Consider the following 5,488-nt stretch of genomic DNA (forward strand, 5'->3'; position numbering starts at 1 on the left):
CTTGTCGTGTGCCCCCATCACTTCCGTGGACCAGACGTCTATGTGAGATTGGTCTGGTGCTGGGGTCCCAATGCGTGGGTCCCTGGGCCAGAAGCTAACCTGCAGTCGAGTTAATAAGCTCTCCAGGTGATTCCGGTCTGTCTAAGGAACCTGCCCTGCTCTGCTGACCGGAGCACCTGAGCTCCCCTGACCCGCTCTCCTGTGGGCTCCCCTGTGCCATGGCCGGACCTCCCCCTGCTGCCTTAACATCTTCGTAACAGAGACATGTCCCAGGAACGATTCTCGGACGCTCATTGTAACATACAGCGGAGGAGCCCATCTCTCCCAGCCCCGCCTGCTTTGTTCAGGTCACCACAGCAACCTTGAGTGTCCCTGGACCAGAGTTAGTCTGAGGAGCAGAAACCTGTGTCTACATGACCCGTGCGCATCACAAGCACTTCCTTCCAGACAGCTGGTCCCTAACGTAGCATCCCGTGGCTCCATTTCAGAAAGTTGTACATCAGAAGACATTTAAGAAAACGGTGAAAGAGATCTGTTTACTTCAGGGTCAAGTCTGAACACCTGCTTTCAAAGAGTGAGTGGACAGCCGTCTGTCTCACTGCTCGGCGCCCCATCCTGAGTGTTGTGAGCCCCCTGAACTCCTAAGCTGCCCTCACTTCACGCAGGTCCACACCTTTACCTCTGGCACCAAACAGCGATCAGGATCTGCCAGATGGTCCGAGATCGGGTGCATGTATTTTATTCTCTGAAAAGCTTAATTCCTTGCTCACGCCTCTTGAGTAATCATTGGACAGGTCTTGAGTGCGGGTCACTTCCAGGCCGTGCAGAGGGGAATGGGTGGTCTCCACGTGCTCCCCAGCCACCGTCCCCAACCTGTCCAACTGGTCCATGACTTCCTAGTCCAACCCACTAGTTCCTCCCTCTTTTCTTGGGCACTTGATTCCAGGGTGATCTCTGCACATGTAGGCAAGTCCTCTTTATTCGGTGCAGCACATGGAAAAGAGAATGAAGCTGAGGAACCCACTAAGACCTCAGGGTCACTGGGCCTCCCTGGGGACGTCTTGCACTTCACTGACTCGGCTGATAACGGAATGAGGCCACCCCACGTGTGGGCTGCAGTCTTGCCAGAGGTTTGCTGTGTGTCCTCCCCACCAGCTCCTCCCCCGCCTGTTTTCTGGCATCCCTGTGAACCGACCAGTGAATACGCTACTGTGATTAAGGTCACGGGCTTCCCCTGACTTACAGTGTGAAGCAGCCTGAGACCACACATTCTGGAGATGAGCTCAGATAGCTTCCCAGACACCTCTGCGCAGCCCCAGATCTCCGAGAACCAGAGGGAAGGCAGAGCAGGTCAAAGGCAGGTTCTGAACCTCCCACCAGAACATTTCTGCCTTTTTCTGTTTGACAAACCTTTGAATAAAAAGTTCTATAGCCAAACGTTTGAACTAGAGAAGGCAGACGAGCACTGGATAAAGCTGGTACCAAAGCCAGGCCCCCTAAGGGCCGGTCTCCAAGCTTTCTGAAAGCAGCAAGAGTGCCCGACCAGTTTGGCTCAGCATCAGAGCATCAGCCCTCGGACTGCAGGGTCTCGGGTTTGACCCCTGGTCAAGGGCATGTACCTGGGTTGCAGGTTCACGGGTCATGTGGGAGGCAACCAGTCGATGTGTCTCTCAATATCTCTCTCATTGTGTTTCTCTCTCCCCCTCCCTCCCTTTCACTCTAAAAATCAATGGAAAAATATCCTCAGGTGAGGGTTTAAAAAAGAAAAGCAAGAGTGAGAGTCAGAGTGCCTTGGCCATTTCTCCATGTTCACAAACCCACTTTAGCCTTGTCTGTAGCAGCCAAAGATTGTTCCAGAACCATTACAGAGCCAGCTCCTGAGGACTGGCCCAGCTCCTGTACCCCTGCAATCTGCTGACCGCCCTCTCTAATGCCCTCCTGACACTCGGCCATGTGCCCCTTTGACCACCTCAGTGGCTGAGCTCTTGCCAGTTATTTTCAAGGTCTTACTTGTTCCTGGCCTCTGTCTAGCTCTCCTTCCTTTCACGGACAAGTTTCTAAGAAGAGTCACCATGACTTCTTCCCTCTACTTGCTTACCTCCCATTAACAACAGTCCACCGAGATGTCCAGGGGGCACGTCCCAGCCCTTCCTGGCCTGTGTGCCTCCATCGCACGCGTCCTGAAGCCAGACACCTCTGCCCACTCCTTAGCTTTCCCTCCTCTTCTGCTCCCCAGCTGTTCAGCTCCTCAGGGAGGTCCCCACCCCCTTCCCTCTGCCTGCTTCGTATTCTTACCGGGGTTTCCAGCTCATTTCCAACTCTCCAATCTGGTCGTCTCCAGAGCCCCCAACCCATAAACCCAGTCGTCTCCTGGACATCTATTGTTCGGAAAGTGCTGCACACCAGACTCAACCCCAATGACAGACCTGAGTTTGAGGTCCTTCTAAATGAACATGCTGTAGGCAATGACATCTGTCACCATCAGAAACCTCCAGGTCGTGTGAGACTTCTCTCGCCCTGCCTTGCTGTGGCCCCCACCACCCTCCGGTCAGTCCCTGTCGATTCCCATGTGGTAGCTGAGAACACAGGCTTTGTGTCCCAACAGCCTAGACACAGATAGTGGCCCTGTCATTGACTGACGCGGGGCACAGAGTTCAGCCTCTTTGTGCTTCACTTACTCTGGAGTAAGGATGATGTTTCCGAGTCGGTAAAAGATTGAGATTATACGTGAAGGGATTAGCGCAGTGGCTGGTGCTCAGTAATCAATCCTGTCCGCCACCGCTGCCCCTCACATCTGGGCAACAGCCTCCTGGACGACTTCGTTCTGCCTTCCTCTGGTCCGGGGTTCTCCAAGCATTTTCTCCAGACCAGCATCACCTGGGAACCTATTAGACGTGCACACTCTAATTCAGGCCTGAATCTGGTTTGGGAACAGGTGACTGGCGCGTGTCAAAATCTGAGCACCTCTGCTCTCCCATCTTCCAAGCTGCACGTGGCTGCCTCTTCACCCTCGTGTCTTCACCCTTGACCCAGCGCATCTCTGCTCAGCATTCAAACTGCGGGGCAGTCCCAGACACACGGCTTCCCCCGCCATTCCACAGGACCCTTTGGCATCACCCAGCCCACCCAACTTGGCCCAAGCTGCAGTCTCCTGGCTAGTCGATGTGCCCTTCTGGATACCAGCCAGCCTTTCCTCCGTGGGAAAGGCTCGGGGACCCTCGCTTTTGCACACCTCGTGGTGGCACTCGGGCTTCTGCTGATTCCTGAGTACACAGATCAGGCCCTCCCCTCCCCAGCGTCTGGCACGGCCAATGCTTTTTGAATAAATAAACGCTTATTACCAGACATTTTGCTGTTGCCCAAGCAGCCATATTTTAACAGCTTGCCCTCACCTTGTGTCTGTTTTCTGCATCAGGCAAGGCTGACACTTCACCCAGGGAAACCTGTGCCCAGGCTGCTTGCCATCTGAAGTAGGGCCTCCCCCTCTCTCTGGACTTCGAAGTTGGCAATTAGAGTGGGTTAAGAATGGGTCACTCCTGGAATGAGGATGGCACGTGATGTAGAAGTACAGAGCCTGCGAGCTACAGGGAGACAGACACCAACAGGAACCTGGTCCCGGACCTGCCTGTGCCCCAGAGCCTGGAATCCCTGTGCGGGGCCTCATCTGTCTCGAGAAACCCTTGCCACCTCCCCATGACACTGGGATCTATTCAACAGTTGGTTAGTACTCTACTTCTTCATAGAACTCTCAATTCTAAATATGTATTACTCAATTACCTAATCAATTTAATATCCATTTTCCCCTGCTAACCTGTAAGCTCCGTGAGGTCCAGCAGCCTGTCTGCTCTTTTCCATTTTATCCCTGGTGCTCAGCTTACCACCTTAAAAAGAGAAGCTGCCAGTCAGTCTAGTGGCCAGCGCTCCCTATTTAAAGAGAGGGTGGGTGCTCCAGTTAAAGATGGTGACGTAGGAAGATCCTGAACTCACCTCCCACAGACACCAAATCTACAGCTACATATGGAACAATTTTCTTTGGGAAAAAACCTAAGAACTAGCAGAGCGACTCTTACACATCGAGCAAATGGGAAAAAAAAAAACAGCCCACATCAAAGCAGGTAGGAAAGGCTAAGACTCAATCTTGCCATAAACCCACCCCGGTGTGGCAACCTACACTCAGGTGGGAACCCACATCTCTGAGCTTCTCTTCTGAGGAGCTCAGGGTTTGAACCTCACATCAGATACCCCAACTTTTAAGATATGCTCCTGAGACATGAGCTCCCAAAACATCTAGCTTTGAAACCCAGTGGGGCTCAGGCCCACAAAGCTGTAGCAAACTCTTAATGGGATCCTGAGCTCAGATCCAGCAGAGACCAGCAGAGGTGCCCAGACTTCGTGTGGAACAGGCTCATCTGCTTATCTTAGGGCATCAGCCTAAGGGGCAGGCAGCTAACTGAGCACACGTCTAGGGGGCTGCTGGGGTGCTCCCCAGGGATGGAGACTGGTGGGTACCATCTTGTGCCCTCTGCCTCCCGCTGGCTGGTGGGTGCCATCTCTGCATTCTCCCCTGTGTTGCTCCAAGTCTCCAGCATCTGGAAAGGAGCTTGTACCCTTCCTCTGCCCAGGGCACACCTCCAGCTCACCTGGCCATGGCTGCCAGTGGGGCTTAAGCTCAAGGGTCCCACAGAACAGGAAGCAAGGGAGGATGAGTCCTTAGATGACTACTATCCCCAGGGCACAGCAAGAGGCAACAGTCAGAGGAGCCCAGTGTTTCTATACAGTTGGCCCTCGTTTATTGCGGTCAATCAGTTCCAGACTCTACCACGAAAAATGAATTTCTGTGAAGTAGGATTCTTTATTTATACACAGTCGTCTCTTGCCACTTCGCACTTCGAATTTTGCAGCTTCACTCTATCGCGGTTTTTTCAAATATATTTATTAAAAAGTTGATTGAGACAGTGAAAATGATAGAGCACGCTCGGTTGTCTGAGTCAATCATACACCCCTGTATTACAAATTAAAATTAAAATTACTGTACGTATGGACTGTAGGCCTATGTATTCGAGCAACCCAGGAATCCTTCAACACCAGGTGCAACCACTAGAGTCTGGAACGGATTAACCGCAATAAACGAGGGATGACTGTACATATACTAAGACATATGGGATGCAGCAAAAGCAGTTCTAAAATGGAAATTAATAGCAATAAATGCCTACATCAAGAAACAAGAAAAATTTCAAATAATACAATTTTACATCTCAAGGAACTAGAAAAAGAATAAATAAAGCCCAGCCCTGGTTGGTTTGGCTCAGCAGTAGAGTGTCCACCCACAGACCAATGAGTCGCAGATTCAACTCAGGCCAAGGGCACGTACTTCGGTTATGGTATGTCCCCAGCCCTGGTCAGGGTCATGCAGGAGGCAACCAGTCAATGTGTCCCTCTCACATTGATGTTTCCCTCTCCCTCCCTCCCTCCCTCCATCCCTCCCGCT

The sequence above is a fragment of the Molossus molossus genome, unplaced genomic scaffold (assembly GCF_014108415.1).
Source record: "Molossus molossus isolate mMolMol1 unplaced genomic scaffold, mMolMol1.p scaffold_m16_p_20, whole genome shotgun sequence".
Classification (NCBI taxonomy): Eukaryota; Metazoa; Chordata; class Mammalia; order Chiroptera; family Molossidae; genus Molossus; species Molossus molossus.